This window comes from Budorcas taxicolor, chromosome 10 (assembly GCF_023091745.1).
Source record: "Budorcas taxicolor isolate Tak-1 chromosome 10, Takin1.1, whole genome shotgun sequence".
Lineage (NCBI taxonomy): Eukaryota > Metazoa > Chordata > Mammalia > Artiodactyla > Bovidae > Budorcas > Budorcas taxicolor.
In genome coordinates this window covers 74,675,962-74,683,484 of record NC_068919.1, presented here as the reverse complement: position 1 = coordinate 74,683,484, position 7,523 = coordinate 74,675,962, and the positions used below count along the sequence as shown (strand labels likewise).

General features: G+C 45.4%; 1 protein-coding gene across 1 annotated transcript in view; it reads left to right on the top strand.

Moving 5' to 3' along the window:
• Positions 1-6,061: 6,061 nt before the first annotated feature.
• The window catches only part of ESR2 (estrogen receptor 2), a 58,038-nt gene continuing 56,576 nt past the window's right edge, over positions 6,062-7,523 (top strand). The window contains exon 1 of the mRNA XM_052646901.1: positions 6,062-6,115. The gene's annotated coding sequence lies outside the window, so the exon portion shown is untranslated. The remainder of the gene's footprint in view (positions 6,116-7,523) is intronic.

The following is a 7,523-nucleotide window of genomic DNA, read 5'->3' as shown; positions in this document are numbered from 1 at the left end:
AAAAGGCAGAGGAACCAGAGATCAAATTGCCAACATCCGCTGGATCATGGAAAAAGCAAGAGCGTTTCAGAAAAACATCTATTTCTGCTTTATTGACTATGCCAAAGCCTTTGACTGTGTGGATCACAATACACTGTGGAAAATTCTGAAAGAGATGGGAATACCAGACCACCTGACCTGCCTCTTGAGAAACCTATATGCAGGTCATGAAGCAACAGTTAGAACTGGACATGGAACAACAGACTGGTTTCAAATAGGAAAAGGAGTACATCAGGCCGTATATTGTCACCCTGCTTATTTAACTTCTATGCAGAGCACATCATGAGAAATGCTGGGCTGGAAGAAGCACAAGCTGGAATCAAGATTGCCAGGAGAAATATCAATCACCTCAGATATGCAGATGACACCACCCTTATGGCAGAAAGTGAAGAGGAGCTAAAGAGCCTCTTAATGAAAGTGAAAGTGGAGAGTGAAAAAGTTGGCTTAAAACTCAACATTCAGAAAACTAAGATCATGGCATCCAGTCCCATCACTTCATGGGAAATAGATGGGGAAACAGTGGAAAAAGTGTCAGACTTTATTTTTGGGGGCTCCAAATTCACTGCAGATGGTGATTGTAGCCATGAAATTAAAAGATGCTTACTCCTTGGAAGAAAAGTTATGATCAGCCTAGACAGCATATTGAAAAGCAGAGACATTACTTTGCCAACAAATGTCTGTCTAGTCAAGGCTATGGTTTTTCCAGTAGTCACGTATGGATGTGAGAGTTGGACTGTGAAGAAAGCTGAGCACTGAAGAATTGATGCTTTTGAACTGTGGTGTTGGAGAAGACTCTTGAGAGTCCCTTGGACTGCAAGGAGATCCAACCAGTCCATGCTAAAGAAGATCAGTCCTGGGTGTTCTTTGGAAGGAATGATGCTAAAGCTGAAACTCCAGTACTTTGGCTATCTCATGCGAAGAGTTGACTCATTGGAAAAGACCCTGATGCTGGGAGGGATTGGGGGCAGGAGGAGAAGGGGACGACAGAGGATGGGATGGCTGGATGGCATCACCGACTCGATGGACGTGAGTTTGAGTGAACTCTGGGAGTTGGTGATGGACAGGGAGGCCTGGCGTGCTGCGATTCATGGGGTTGCAAAGAGTTGGACACGACTGAGCGACTGAACTGACTGACTAACTGACTGATGCCAAAGAAAGTAAGGAAGTTGCATTTCTGGAATTGCATTCGAGTCATTTGTGAAATTGCACATTACAAGTTCCCACCATTTCTAACCATTCTGCAAAATGTTCTTTCTCAGCTGGGTTTTCAAATTCATGCCAGTGACCTCCAGGGGCTAGTTACTTTCCTAGCTCAAGATGGAATTTCTTCAATTAGAGTTGAGGCTGAGGTCAGGAACGTTTATTCTTCACATTGTTTGGTTTCAGTGGATAAAAAACTAGAAACTCAAGGTCTGCGAGAGATTTGTGCAGAATTTAAGTACCTTCCAGAAGAAGAAGACAGAACAAAAAGTTAATTTACCTATATATTTGCAAATGTCAAAGACCAAGACTGAAAAAAATAAGGATGACTTATGAGGAATTGGCTATACATGCTGACTGCCCAGGTGGTCCATTTCAACTGTGGTTAGAGTAACCTTGTCCTCTGGTCTGGGTGCCCAGGTATTAGGTTAGGTCTACCTTGCAGGTTATGTCCTTGGTCACCTTACTAGAGGCTCTAGTCAAACACATGTCAATAAGGAATAAAGTTATGTAAATATGCACACAGGTGGTCAGGCCTAGAAAAGAACTTGGCAAAAATTCATTCAGCAATATCCGAGTTCTTCAGGACAAATATCCCTCAGTTTCTACAACAAGCAAGAAAAGCATCACAGGATAACTGGAGAAAGTGAGGTATTATCAGGTAGATGGTAGATAGATGGCACAGGGCTGGAACTTTCACTCTGCCACATGCACTTGGGTGATCTTACCAAAAAATCATCTCTCTGTGCCTCATTTTCTCCATAGTGAGCAGAGATGGCCACAGGGATGTTATCTGGATTAAAGGAAATAAAGTGAGCCAATTTGTGGAGGCCTGCCCATTGTATTGGGGCTAGAAAGATGGCATAAATATTAGGTTCACTTTAATTTCTACAGAAGACCTAATCCTGAAGAGCTCTGTCCAAATTCAACTTTCAAATATCAAGTTCTATTTTACAAACCCTGATTTATGAGCAGCTGAGGTAACCTCTAATACATTGCGTTAGTAACACCACCTTCCCAATTCATCGCCATCAAATGAAAATATTATTGCTGATTTAATGAACCTTTCCCTTCTCTTTTATTAATTTCATCACTTTAGGGCTTCATCTCTTGGATCCTCTTAAAACAGCAATTTATACCCACGTAATATGAAAGTGCCTGATCCTATTATACTTTGGAACACGTAAGAGATCCCAGAATCAAAATCCTCCCACCTGCCCTCAGGCTGAGAAGAGAAAGAGTTATGATCCCAAACCATTTTGTAGTATGATATTCTTCAGGTCATCGATAAGTCTCCTTCCCCTTTACACTTTTGCACATCAGCTTTTGCTTTGTCCTCGACAGCATTTATTTATTTAGCCCCTGGGTAGTTTCTTTGCTACAGAAAATCTCTCCCCTTTACCTCTGATCTTTCCAAGTTGAAGCCTTCATGAAACATTTGTGGAATGCCTGGGTTGTATTAAGTGGGTGCCATGGGCGGGATGCTGCTGTGGTCGGGGGTGCTGCAGATGCAAGACGGGCATGGTGCAGTCACAGTGCAGGCAGCATTGACAAGTAGGCTGAGTGCTAGGGGAGGTGGTGTGGATGTTCTGCTGGACTTTCACAGTCTTCCCTTTACTTAGGCTCTTGGCTTCTCCAGACAGAGAAGGGCTGGGATGAGAAGATGAGGGAGATGCACCCCACTGGACATGCTTCTCTTTTTCCTACAGCAAAATGCACCGAGTCTTACTCTGACTTCCTTTGCTTTTCGAGGTGACATTTAGCTCATCTTGCAAGCTCATCTCATGAATGTAATTATAAATGCTAGTAAAGTTAATATTACACATCTTATATAACTGAATTGTAACAATCCAAAGCTTTAACCCCAAAGGAAGTTAAAGGACTGAAGTCCTCACCATTCAGTCCTTATTGTAGGATATTTGGGAGAGGGAAAAGCCCTTCTATGTTGTACCATGTGGGTGCTTCCTTAGGTAGGTCATAGGTGAGGTGGAAGTGAAAGACCCTGCTGAAAAAAGGTACATCCACAACGCTAGATTTCAGGTGCTACTTGGCCTTGTTAATGGCATTAACTGTTTCAAGAATTCCTTCTTGGTTTTAGCCTTGGTTCAGGGGGAGTTGGAACAGTCACCTTCCCCACTCACTGCATTCAGCTAGGCAAGTTTTCATCCCTAAGGTACTATTATCTTTCTTGATCCACAGGGTGAGTCAGAAGGAAATGTACTCACTCCCATTCATTCTCTTTGCTTAATATTTCCTGTAGTGAGGTTTCCTTGAGTGACAAACAGCTTCTGTGGGTGTTTGAGGGTCTTTAAAAAGAGAACATGTTGTTCTGGTGAGTGGAATGACTTCTGAAGGAAGCATCACAGCAAACAGGGAGCTCTAGTTCCCGGAGTTGAGCAGAAGCTTTTTTCACCGATGGCAGGAGCCTTTAAGGTGGGGCTTGTCTGCAGGAGATACAATGTTCTGGCATTCAAGACATCTTTGTTTCCTATTGACTGAAGCCATGGTGCGGAAGAAAACCGTCTTGAGCTCTCACTGGCCTGGATTCAAGTTCTTCTCAGCCATTGACTGGCCATTTTCTCAATCATAAAATGGGGCTAATTCATAATAGAATTGACACAGAGGCTTGTTGTAGAATAAAATTATGTATAGAAAGTGGAAAGTCACTCAGTCAAGTCCAACTCTTTGCGACCCCATGGACTATACAGTCCATGGAATTCTCCAGGCCAGAATACTGGAGTGGGTAGCTGTTCCCTTCTCCAGGGGATCTTCCTATCCCAGGGATCAAACCCAGGTCTCCTACCTTGCAGGTGGATTCATCACCAGCTGAGCTATGAGGGACTCCCATAGAAAGTGGAGCATGGCTAAATGCCCAATAAGTGGTAGCTGTTTATGAAAGCATTGTTGCTACTGGGTTCTTTTCTTACTATGCATGACTTCAGGTAGCTGATATAAGCTCTGTGAGCCTCTCTCTGTTACCCTATCTGAGAAGTGGGGTCAATGAGGATTAAATGAGATGCTGTGCAAGCACTTAATGCACTTTCTGGATGATGCAGATACTTAATAGATGTCAGTTTTCTTAACTGTTCCATAATCTTTGTCTCCTCATTGGCCCATGCATGACTGGAATTCCTTCATAATACTTTTCATTCTGGGATATCTGTTGACAAGTACACAAATGGAACTGATTTAAAAACAAAAACAAAAACACACTATCCTTTAAAATTTTATCCTTAAAGTGGAATGGAGGAAAAAGCACATGGGTATTAGGTACTGGAGAAATACCTTGGAAAGGGAACAGGGGAGCAAAGACTGGCAAAGATAAGCATTTTGTCTTCTACCACCCTCCACAGGGTGGATCTTGCCAGCTATACACTATCCTGTCTAAACTTCTCAGCCTCAGCCTCAAGGACCAGGAAACTCTGCCCTACAGCTTGAGAAAATCCAGGAGTCCAAGCTTTAATGAAACTTGGAGGTGGGGAGAGTACAAATTTTTGATAACCATTGTTTATAAAGTAGGTGACTCTCCATATTTGGAGCGTGTCTCCACCGCCTATGGACTTGATTCTCACAAGCCCAGAGCACACTAGCGTCCCTCTAGGCTATTTTTGGTTAAACCCAAGCATTTAAGTCTGTAAAAGTTTCCTTCCATATGCCCCTTTGGTCTTCCTGCACCTGCGATCTGGAGCCGCAACCGCATCAAGAACCGTGTCCGTTTGTCACGTGTATAGATATTAATGACTTAAATTTACTAGTGTGCACACGGTGGGATACTGCCTGGTCGGGTGGGTGAGAAGCGTGCAGACCTGGGAAACTGGAACTACCACCAGGGGGCGCTCGCCTGCGGAGAGAGGTTGGTCGAGGAGCCGCCGGGGACTGGGGGCGCCTCCGCAGAGAAGCACAGTACCACCTCCCCGCCTCGGATCCCATGGGCTTCCTTGCAGTAGATGAGCTTGAGGAGCTTCCCGGGATCTTGCTCTAGGGCGAGACGGCCTTCCCAGCCAGCCCTTGAGAGATGAGAACCTTCACCCTCCATCTCCCGACCCGTGCTACGAGGCTTTGCCTCTCCAGGGGGACAAGGCTGCTCTTGCCGCTGGGGACTGGGCAAATCCAACCCCTCACTTAAAGAGGCAGAGTTCTCTATTTAATGACACCGAAGCATACAGATCCTCTCGGACTCAACGTGGCTCAGGGTCTGGGGAGCCGCCCGTCAATGCGAGGCCCCTAGCCCGGCAGCTTCAGTTTCAGCATCACCTGTTAGGAATGCACAATCGCAGGCCCGCGCCCCAGATCTCCCGAATCCAAGACAGGGGAGGGGCGCCGTGTGTGCTTTGTCGCCCCTGAGAGTGACAGTGAGGCTCTGGACGGTGACAGCCCCTGCCCCGGGGCTTCCTACTTCGCTCAGGTGAGCGTGGGTGGCGAGGCAGGCAGCCCGGATCCTCCTGCGATCTCCCGACCCGCAGGCTAGGTGGTCACGTGGGTTCTCGGCATCTCCACCCCTCCCCGCCCCCCCGCCACCTCGAGTCTATAAGAGGAAGGAGACGCTCCTAATTAAGTCATTCGTGATCTTTGCGGTGCGTCGGACTGCTGGCCCTTCGGATACCCACTCCTTGCCCCTACTGCTAGGCCGCTGGGAGCGCGGAGGCTTCGAGAGACGCCTGTGGAAACTTGCAGAGCAGATAAGGGGCGGCGGGAGCCCGACCCTAAGGGGACTATCCTGGGCTGCGACTGGCATCCAGTGCTGCGGGTGCAGGCGGGCGTTTGGGGTCTGGGCTGCGCCGGGTGCGCTCTCTCTCCGTTTGCGGGGGCACAGAACTAGTCCGGGGAAAGCGCGTGCCGCGGGTTAGTGACTGCTAGGCTGGTGTGCACAAGGAAGGTAAGTGCCCCTTTTCTCCAGGTGTGATTTAATGTTTGAAATCCAATGGTGGGAAAACAGTAATATTGAAAACAATAAAAGCACCCCCTAATCAGCCCCCCACCCCCCGAAAACTGCTGGAAACAGACATTTCATGTTTTGACTAAATGTTTTCATTCAAGAGGCTGGCGTATTAACTAATGAGTTTGTGCCTGTAAGCTCCGGGTTCATTGGGTTAATAGATATTTTCGAAGGAAAAACCTCTATATTCTCTAGGAATTTCCCGACCGTGGATGAAATGGTGACAGGAAAGTTGACCAGGGCACTTCGTGCTTGAGTCTGCGAAGACGTGCATGTATCAGGCAGGTAGCTAGTATTTTTAAATGTATTTAACTGGGAGACCTTAGTCATACCAGAAAAGCAGAGTTAACTTCTTTCCTGACGGATCGAGCGAGATTGAGATCACCTGGACTGTTTTATGTGCTGACCCGGAACCCCGCCACTGTTCTGTTAACCCGTTGTTTCCCCGTTCCTGCCTAATTAATATTGGATATTAAATTAAGTCAAGGGAATATTATTTTTGTGAAAAACTAAACTTTGGACTTGGGTGAATATTTAGGAAAATAAGGTTGACTTAATTTTACTAGCTTCATAAAAAGCAACTTTGTGCTTTGTGTTGGCACACAACGCTTTTGAGGAAAGATAGTATTGTTAGGTTTCTAGTATTTATATTGATTTCCCTGGTGGCTCAGATGGTAAAGCATCTGCCTACAATGTGGGAGGCCTGGGTTCGATCCCTGGGTCGGGAAGATCCCCTGGAGAAGGAAATGGCAACCCACTCCAGTACTTTTGGAAGCTCCCCTGGAGAAGGAAATGGCAACCCACTCCAGTACTCTTGCCTGGAAAATCCTATGGACAGAGGAGCTTGGTAGGCTACGTCCATGGGGTCACAAAGAGTTGGACACGACTGAGCAACTTCACTTCCATTGGGAATTTTAATTTTTGTTCTAAGTTTGCAGACTCACAGTGGCTGTTTTCTTTTGTGTGTGGGGAAAGAGGTTTGTTATTTAAAAAGTGAACATGTGGAAAGATTTGTGCTGTGAGTATTGTAAAAAGTAAATGTACTGTGACCATGAAAAGAACATTACACACTTATTCTTTGGCTCATATCTTTGTCCTGCAGAAAAACCTATGTTTCTGCCTACATTCTAGAAGAGGGGAAAATGTTTGGATCTGTTTATCAACAGGTGGTAAAGCATAAAACTTAGGATTCCATTTTATGTTCAAGCTTTTTTTTTTTTAAATTTGAGTTACTGAATGATTTTTATTTCAAAAGTCACCAGTCTCCTGTAACATTTAAGACATACAAGTCTCTGAAGTCAATTTAAAAACCATTTAGCACGTCTTTCATAGAGGGACACAAATGAAT